General features: G+C 36.3%; 6 non-coding genes across 6 annotated transcripts; 1 reads left to right on the top strand and 5 right to left on the bottom strand.

Annotated features, from left to right (window-relative positions):
- Positions 1-430: 430 nt before the first annotated feature.
- Positions 431-502, bottom strand: Trnat-ugu. The gene has a single exon. It is a non-coding gene; the product is annotated as a tRNA-Thr (tRNA).
- A 2,357-nt stretch (positions 503-2,859) lies between these two features.
- On the top strand, positions 2,860-2,931 carry Trnat-ugu. Its single transcript has one exon. It is a non-coding gene; the product is annotated as a tRNA-Thr (tRNA).
- Positions 2,932-3,168: 237 nt separating this feature from the next.
- On the bottom strand, positions 3,169-3,241 carry Trnat-ugu. The gene has a single exon. It is a non-coding gene; the product is annotated as a tRNA-Thr (tRNA).
- Positions 3,242-3,504: 263 nt separating this feature from the next.
- On the bottom strand, positions 3,505-3,576 carry Trnat-ugu. The gene has a single exon. It is a non-coding gene; the product is annotated as a tRNA-Thr (tRNA).
- Positions 3,577-3,776: 200 nt separating this feature from the next.
- Trnat-ugu lies at positions 3,777-3,848 on the bottom strand. The gene has a single exon. It is a non-coding gene; the product is annotated as a tRNA-Thr (tRNA).
- A 5,205-nt stretch (positions 3,849-9,053) lies between these two features.
- Positions 9,054-9,125, bottom strand: Trnat-ugu. The gene has a single exon. It is a non-coding gene; the product is annotated as a tRNA-Thr (tRNA).
- Positions 9,126-10,000: the final 875 nt, after the last annotated feature.

The following is a 10,000-nucleotide window of genomic DNA, read 5'->3' as shown; positions in this document are numbered from 1 at the left end:
ATGATAATCTTGTAATTTACTTTTATACATTTATATATTATATATAAACACACATAAATATGCGTATGTACATAGGAATATATTTACATATATACACATATGTTACATATATATACTCATTTGTCTTGGAGGACAGCTAAGTTCAGTGTACCGGCTCCCCAAGTTAAGTAACACCGTTTGATAAGGACAGGTTTGATTAACAGCCCCGATATAACCTATCTTTAGTTGCCAAATCCAAAGAAACAAAGCAGTAATTGTACTGCTTTCTCTTTGAGAGTTTTTCTAATATATTTTAAAATGTACTGATGAAAAATGATAATGTTCCCTATAGCCTTGTCCACGTACAACCAGTACAATTGAGTGAATGTTCTAGGTTTTATAAACAAACAAACGTCAAACGGCACCCGTATCACTGTAAGGGTTAGTGGTTTGCCCCCTGTGAGAATCGAACTCACGGCCCCTGGTTTACAAGACCAGTGCTCTGCCCCTGAGCTAAGGAGGCATCAATAAATGTGTCATGTGACATATGATTTTTTTCTACAACGAATGTTTATTAAAGGTTTGTCACCTGTGAGACTTAAACTCAAGACCGCTGGTTTACAAGACTAATGCTATGGGTACTGAGCTGAGGGTACTTCTGTGCGAATTCAATAACTGTGATATATGATTATTTTCTTCTACAGATGTTTAATGTATCAATATCTATGACAAAGGAAATTCTTTAACAGATGTTTAATGGTTATTTAAGGTTTGGTCCAGTGATAAAGTATCTCATGACTCCTGGTTTACAATACTGCCCTCTTCCCCCTGATTGAAGTAGGCATCTGTACAAATGTTAATTCATCAGATGTTTGATGTACATGCGCTAAAATAAAGTATCTTTTCTTGGGAGTTGATGAAATCGAAACGGTCGCTAGGAGTTGATTCGGAAAAAATGATACTTGTTTTCAAAGCTTAGAACAGATGAAGCTTCATAGTGTGTTCGAACAGTGTTTCAGAGTTGATATGGCTAGGGCCTTGTATCATGCCAATATTAGTAATAGACCATTAAGACTATTAAGAGCCGAAATATCAAGATTAGGTACTTCAAAGATAACCGTGTCTTTGTGGATCCAGCAACACCAAGCAACTGGATCCACCAAAGACAAAGCCAGAAGTGGGCACCCTAGATGCACGACAGAGGAAGATCAAGTAAATGTCATTCAAAATTTTAAATCAGTCTGCTATATGAAAGACAAATAGGAAGTGCATGAATATCATAAGCTAATGAAAACCATTGATACTCAGTGACAACACCCTTTACAGTAGTTAGTTGCCACGTCCTCTTACCATGAACCATTTTCTTCTTCTTAATTAATCAATTACTTTAATTAATATGGACTTCACATTATGTTGTAGCATGCAGACTTAGAAAATGCTGGCTGTTTGAGTGGATGCACAGTTACGGGTTTGGAGAGTTGACGGTTGTCGGGCCCAGCAGGTTTACGGTGTAGGCCTACGTGATGTTTCTACCATTGGTGAGAGCCATGGTGTTCCTCGATTCAGAGCCATTTTACCTTGTCCAAGATAACATCCCTTTCCACACAAACAGTGTTGTCGTTAAGAACGATTTCGGCAAGACCTTGAGATTACGCTGTGCCACATTCACCCAAATTGTCAGATCTCAATCCCATTGAGAATGTTTGGTCAACTTTGGGCAGAGACTTCCCCCAAGGTCATACCCACAATCGTCATATCATTCTTGCCCAAGCAGTTACGGCATGGGAGTGATTGCACTCTGCAGACAGGACGGCAGTAAATGGCGGCGTCAGTGGCATCTACTGACGCCACCAGTGGATGCCAGTGGCAGCGTAGCTTGCCATTGTTCGCCAAGCTGGTGGTGGTAACACGAAATATGAAAAGTATTACACATTTCAAATCCCCACCCCTTTATATATATATATATATATATATATATATATATATATATATATATATACACACATATATATATATATATATATATATATATATATATATATATATATATATGTAGCCAATCGTGAAAAAAACACTATCTAGAGGCATTTCATACCTATAACCAGATCTACATAGGAGTAATTAGTAAATAAGTAAAAAATTTGGTCTTTGAGGAGTGACCATTTTGAAAATTGAATTCATTCCCCATGCTTTACCAGTGTTCTGTTCCTCAGATAAAGCCTGTACAGTTGTTAGCATTTGGGATACATAGAGCTTTCCATAGCACATATTTAACCCTATCAGTTGGGTGTAACACTACTCATCTGAGCCCCCATTTTTAGTCAACTAGAGTAATTTAACCGAGTGCCGTCCATCATCTTCAATGCATCTATTTCATTGTATGTATATATTTGTTATCAGTTGTGTAGTATGTGATATAGAGAAGTGGCCAAACCGTCTATCCTCGTTTTTTTTTTCAAGTTATTCCATATCACATATTCCATATACTTATTCAAGTGTTTTTTTTTTTTACCAGGTGAGCCTTGAAAGGGCTGAGGGATGTAAGCATAGCGTCTGTCGAGGCTGGACGAACAGTAACAAATGCAGCATAAGGTCCCCTGAGCTAAGGAGGTATCTATGCCGATGCCCACATCCATGACATATGAATTTCTGTAGCATGCTTAATGGTTTATTAAATGAGAATTAAACTCTCGACCCCTGGTTTACAAGACAAGTGCTTTTCCCCTGAGCGAAGGAGGCATCTGTACATATATCAACACCCTTGATATACGAATTTCTATAGCACATGTGTAATGGCTATTAAAGGGTTCCCCCTGTGAGAGATCATTGAATATCCGTAGAAGAAAAAATCATATATAAATCATTGACATCTGTACAGATGCCTCCTTAGCTCAGGGGCAGAGCACTGGTCTTGTAAACCAGGGGTCGTGAGTTCGATTCTCACAGGGGGCAAATCTTTAAGAATCATTAAAAATCTGTTGAAGAAAAGATTTATATATACCTGTACATATACCTTTTTAGCTCAAGGGCAGAGCACTGGTCTTGAAAGCCAGGGGTCGTGAGTTACTACTCACGACCCCTGGTTTACAAGACTAGTACTCTGCCCCTGGGCTAAAGAAATAGCTATACAAAACTCCACATCCCTGATATATGGATTTCCATAACACATGCTTAAAGGTTATTAAATATTTGCCCCTGTGAGAATCGAACTCACGACCCCTGGTTTACAAGACCAGTGCTCTGCCCCTGAGCTAAGGAGGCATCTGTACAGGTGTTCACAAACCTGATATATAGATTTCCATGAATGGTAAAATACTCTTCTGTGTTGATACTACGGTAGAAAAACGCACAATGCAAAAAAATTATTTATTGAAAATGAGACTACAGTTTCAGGTCCGAAGATCTGAAGATGGAATCCAGGTGGATTTCGAAATTATAGTCTTATTTTCAATAAATCAAGTTTTTGCATTGTGGGTTTTTCTACCATGGATTTCCATAACACGTGCTTAACGGCTATTAAATGTTTGCCCCCTGAGAGAATCGAACTCTCGACCCCTGGTTTACAAGACCAGTGCTCTGCCCCTGAGCTAAGGAGGCATCTGTACAGATGTCCACATTCCTGATATATGGATTTCCATAACACATTATTAAAGGTTATTAAATGTTTGCCCCCTGTGTGAATCGAACTCACGACCCCTGGTTTACAAGACCAGTGCCCTGCCCTTGAGCTAAGAAGGTATCTGTACAGGTATATATGAATCTTTTCTTCAACAGATGTTTAATGATTCTTAAAGACTTGCCCCCTGTGAGAATCGAACTCACGACCCCTGGTTTACAAGACCAGTGCTCTGCCCCTGAGCTAAGGAGGCATGTATTCAGATGGCAATGACTGTGATCTGTGAATCTTTTATGCAATACATGGGTAATGGTTATTAGAGTTTTATCCTCTATGGGAATCGAACTCATAACCCCTGGTTTACAAGTGCTCTGCCCCCTAACTAAGGAGGCAACTGTCCAGATGTCAACAATTATGATTATTAAAGCCCCTATTTAGCATATGTTTAATCAATACTAACGGAACCGTTGCCTATACGTGAGTTTTCACCTTTACATTTCCTATAAAAATCGAAAAAGGCACAGATATGTCCAAGACACTATCCCTAAGAAAATTAACCATGTTCTATCTACATAGATCAAAATTTACGCGAGGGCTGATGTAACCAGTGTAAAATCGGGAAAATGATATTTGAAAGTGTAAGGAACAGTTTATATAATTCGTCATACATAGAACACATAATTATTATCATATAATGAAAATTCTCTGATGCGGTTGCAAACTCAGCAATTACCATCTCAAAATTTACTCTTAGCAAGAGCCGTATGCATTTCCTGAGAGAGAGCGAGAGCGAGAGAGAGAGAGAGAGAAAGAGAGAGAGAGAGAGAGAGAGAGAGAGAGAGAGAGAGAATATAATATATAAATGAAATCTCTTGCTCTCGCGTTACGAAAAAGTTATAAACTTCATGTGTAAACCATCGAATATATTATTTGAGGACAGTGCAATACATATTTTACGGGAGTGAGAGAGAGAAGGGGGAAAAATAAGGCTTCGGTCCCAGTAGCATAGTGCCACATCCTTTTCAACAATTTAAGGGGCATCAGCAAATTCGGAGAGCTTTTCAAGAGCCAGAGGATTTTTAAAAAATCAGTAACACACACACACACACACACACACACACACACACACACATATATATATATATATATATATATATATATAAATATATATATATATATATATATATATATATATATATATATATATATATATATATATATATACACACACATATATTTGCAATGGGTTCATTGCGTGGAAAGCGCAGTCGTATCAAGAAGAAAAACACATTTATTACACGACGTTTCGGATAAATTAAATGAAATAACCAATCTATTTGGATAAAGTGGAATATATGCATATACTATAAAATAAAACATAAAAATCCTGAAAAAGGGCTTTGCAAGCTTGAAATATGAAAGTAAGGCAATAAAACAAGTACGAAATAAAAATAAACAAACTTGACAAAACATGGAATTAAATGACTAGTACAAAAGAAATTGAAGAATACCATTAAAACGAAAAAAAATGGATATAAACAACAAACAGAACGAAACACAATGAAAATAAAAACACACACAACCAAATGGGCAGTATGTATGGTCAGTGGGTTACGATTTCAAAAGCATAAGTGCTTTCGTTATTGCCGAGTGTTGGCTTATGGATGGATATAAGTATGCTTTCCATGATGAGCTGGTGGTGGTATGGAGTGGTTGCCAAGACTGAATTTTTTTGGCTATGTATGGGGTGATCTGTGTCATCTGCATGATTCCCGATTGCTGAAAAGGGTAGTTTGGTCACTTGGATGCCAGATCCGTCGGAAATACTCATATACTGTGAGATCTGCTCTTTGAGATGTTTGGTGGTATTACCAATATATGATGCATTATAGCTATCGCACGTATATTTGTACAAAATGTTTGATCTTAATTGAAGAGGTATTGTATCAAGGAATTTTGGACAGCCTATTTTGTTCTGAAAATAACTTAATTTGATATGTGGGCAGTATTCACTGATAAGTTTGGATACATTATGCTAACTTGTTGGCTGGTGAACCTGTGTAAATGACAGGAAAATAAAGCAATTTTGGGGGTACCATGATGTTGGTGTATTCATAAATGATGACGTTGTTCAGTTTTGCTGATATATTTATCAGTAAATTGTTAGGGGAAGCTATTATTGCAGAGGAGGTTATAGATGAATGAAAGTTCCTGAGTTGTGCATGTCTAATTTGAGCAAATGTGGTAAGCTCGATTGGTGAGCGAGTTGACTAGATTGCATTTATATGAAAGTGGGGTGAATGAGATAACTTTGAACACAGATTAGTAAATGTATTTTTCTGTACATTGAAATGTTAAAACTGTTGCCAGAGTGATAGATGGATATGTCTAATAAGGTAGTTTTTCTTTCTTTTCAAACGCAATAAATTTCATATTCGGGTGTTGTCAATTTAAGTAGCTAAGGAATTTCCGTACGTGTGTCAGTGGTTTGAATATGAGGGAAGTATCAATTTTTTTTTTTTTTTTTTTTGTAATATAAAGGTTTGAAATGACTAGGGCAGTTAAAAAGCCACGATGACATAAAAATGTAGCTAGCGTAGGATCCCATAGCTACGCCGCATACTGTTTGTTATCAAAAATAAAACAGCAATCTTGCGCTGACAGTTCACGCATCATCATTAGATTCTCTTTCGAAAAGCCTTGGGTTGTTTCGTCAGTCTCGAATAAGTTGTTTATGCAGATGTCTGTTGTTTGTTATAGGATATTAATAAATAATGACATATCAAGTTTGCTTGATTTATTGCTTTATCTTTAGTTTTCAAGTTTGTAAAGCCTTATCTTAGGATTTTTTATGCTTTTATTTTATAGTGTGTGTGTGTGTGTGTGTGTGTGTGTGTGTGTGTGTGTGTGTGTGTGTGTGTGTGTGTGTGTGTGTGTGTGTGTGTGTTTTAATATAAAAGTTGTAGTTACAGAAATATATAAACCAAAAGTATGTTATATATAACCATACATATATATATGCATGTATATGTGTCTGTATAAATACACTGATAAACATATATAAATATATATATATATATATATATATATATATATATATATATATATATATGTGTGTGTGTGTGTGTGTGTGTGTGTGTGTGTGTGTGTGTGTGTGTGTGTGTGTGTGTGTGTGTGTGTGTGTGTGTGTGTGTGTGTGTGTGTGTGTGTGTGTACTCGCCGCTTATTGATGCACCGTCTTCCAAAATGCCGTGTGCTGCCTTTGCGACAGACGTGCACGCATGCCTAACTTTACAGGCGTATGCAAATTACATATAACGAAGTAGCTCACTTCAGTTTCGCCTATTGAACTCAAAAATGAAAATGACTTTTTCCCAAGAGTATTTTCACGGCTGTTAATGGTAAAGAACTTTTAATTATCATAAATAAAAGAGGGGAATTTTGGATTTACTTCTGGTAATTATAACATATCTAGTAAATTATACAAATAATTATTTACTTAGCTACATCTGATATCACACGATACACTCTCATGGGCTAAACGTGGTCACGTCATCAGCTCCACCCCCTTTTCGAGCCGCTCAGCCTGTAAAATATATGGTAAATGTTTTTTTCAGTGCATTTTCTTTGAAAATGTTTCAGTAATAACAATGATAAAACGATCATCAAAAAAGAAAGCAAGAAAAAAAATTAATTGCTGCAATGAAAAAAAAAAAGGGCGATGAGCCCGGGGCTTGGCTCGGAAGTTGCCAATTAGGATTTTCTTCAAGCTACCTGTATCAAAATATCTTGGGTATATATGTATATGCGTGTACAGTACGTGTCCACGTGTGAATGTGTATACATAAATACATGCATATATATATATATATATATATATATATATATATATATATATATATATATATATATATATATATATATATATATATATATATATATATGTATATATGTCTTTATATATGTATATGTATATAAGTATGGGTATAGTCATACATACATACTTTTATGCTTTATGGTGAGTCCTCTATGGCTGAAGGGTGTAAGGGCACACCAAACTGAAATCAAACTGTAGGTTCATCGGAGGTGTAAAACGTATAAAGATAAAAAAACACAAATTACACGTGTACAAAGTATCGACAGACATAAATAGCATATTACTGTGTTAACAACATAAGCATTGAATGTCTATTCATATATCCTATTACATGCAAATTAGCTACACTAAATTGATATCACAACTGATACTGACGGTAAATATCACACACACACACACACACACACACAGACACACACACACACACACACACACACACACACACACACACACACACACACACACACACACACACACGCACACACACACACACACACACACACACACACACACGCATATTTATATATATACACATGGTAACAACACCTGTCTTTACATGGAGAGGATGGTATGAGAAGAAGTGTATGTACATACCACTATGCTTCCTGTATATGGAGAAGGAGAAGTGGTCAGCTGAGCGATTGACTAGTTCACACACACACACACACACACACACACACACACACACACACACACACACACACACACACACACACACACACACACACACACATATATATATATATATATATATATATATATATATATATATATATATATATATATATATATATGTATGTATATTTATTTATGTATAGATTCCACAGACAGTGAGTCATGTAAATTCAAGACTCAGTGTGCCTATACATCGTTTTTATTTGCCTGCATTCAGTCAATTATCACCAACCTCTCATTTATATCTTTGCCGCATTAAAGTAAACTGTGTATAATGTCACCCGTTCGGGTGAACGCAACCTATTATTTACACTGCTTATTTTACATGGTTATAAACTATCTTGGAAACGAATCACAGCCGACCCAACGTGACTGATCCTGGGATTTCTATGCACATCCTCTATTTATTTCAGGCAGAAATAAGTAAGCAATGCGTACCATGGGAGCCAGACGAAAACGCGTTAATCGCTATGAGGATGTATTGATTTTCTCACCACTCATCCCAGCACATTTGGTGCAAATGGGCAGCGAGTGAGCCAACCCAGTGGCACGTCATGAGAATGATTATCTGTGGTACTGATTATATATTCTAATAAAGGAAGCAATACTAAGGTTACTACTAATAATAATGGATTTATTTATCATGTGATATCTATCAACGGTAGAGAGGGGGGCTGAGTACGACAATAATATTTCCAATGATCATGATAGTACTATCAGTGGTTATAATGATGATAGCAATGACTATACGATAACAAATGACAACTATCATTTCACGAGATAAATCGCATGAGTTAGGTTAGGGTAGGTTTTTGACACGATGCTGTCTAAACTATTTGGTGGTTTTGATGTAGCTTGTGTAAATAACTCCTATGTTTGATTTATGGTTGGATTACTTTAAAGAGTTGCCCCCTGAGAGAATCGAACTCTCGACCCCTGGTTTACAAGACCAGTGCTCTGCCCCTGAGCTAAGGAGGCATCTATTCAGAATGATCGTAAGCTTCTATAAATCGCAAACATGATCATTTATGAGGTTTTTTTTTATCTTGCCTTTAGTAGAAAACAACCGCATCATCTTGAGCCAAAACGCTGTAGTTAATACCCCCTAGATGAATAGGGATGAAAAATCAATACGGAGTGTCAAACTTCAGCAATCAAAATGCCAAGATGATCTAGTCAGGTTTAATGAAATTGTCTCCCGTGAGAGAGAGAGAGAGAGAGAGAGAGAGAGAGAGAGAGAGAGAGAGAGAGAGAGAGAGAGAGAGAGAGAGAGAGAGAGAGAGAGAGAGAGAGAGAGAGAGAGAGAGAGAAAATATATATATGTATATATATATGTGTGTGTGTGTGTGTGTGTGTGTGTGTGTGTGTGTGTGATCATTGATAAAGAACATAAGATCTTACTGTTGACTGACGTTGCGAAAGAAAATTCATTTAAAACTATTGCTTAACAACCTATTATTACTACACATAATAGCTATCAACGGTGTTTTGAAATGAGTAGCTAGCCTGTCACAGTGCAGTATTTTTTAATAACTAATGTGAAAGCAGTTCTTACATAAACTAATTGTTAGTTCTTCGTTAGATAATTTCAACGAAGGTTAATACGTGAACACGAATATTATGCACGTCTATCAGTGACAAATTATATATTCTTGAAATATTTCCAGTAAAATTTGTATATTCCAATAGAAGAAGAAGTATATGTATCTCTCATTTTATCAGTTTCTTACCATACAGTGGAATACATAGATATATTGTTTACATTGCGGATCTACAAATACTGTTGCAAAAGATAGTATACAATGCTTGATTAAACGGGTACGTAACAGCATAAGAAAGAATACGGCCAGTAC

Source organism: Penaeus monodon, chromosome 5 (genome assembly GCF_015228065.2).
Source record: "Penaeus monodon isolate SGIC_2016 chromosome 5, NSTDA_Pmon_1, whole genome shotgun sequence".
Lineage (NCBI taxonomy): Eukaryota > Metazoa > Arthropoda > Malacostraca > Decapoda > Penaeidae > Penaeus > Penaeus monodon.
The sequence above is the reverse complement of the archived record's forward strand: the minus strand, read 5'-3'. Positions and strand labels throughout refer to the sequence as shown.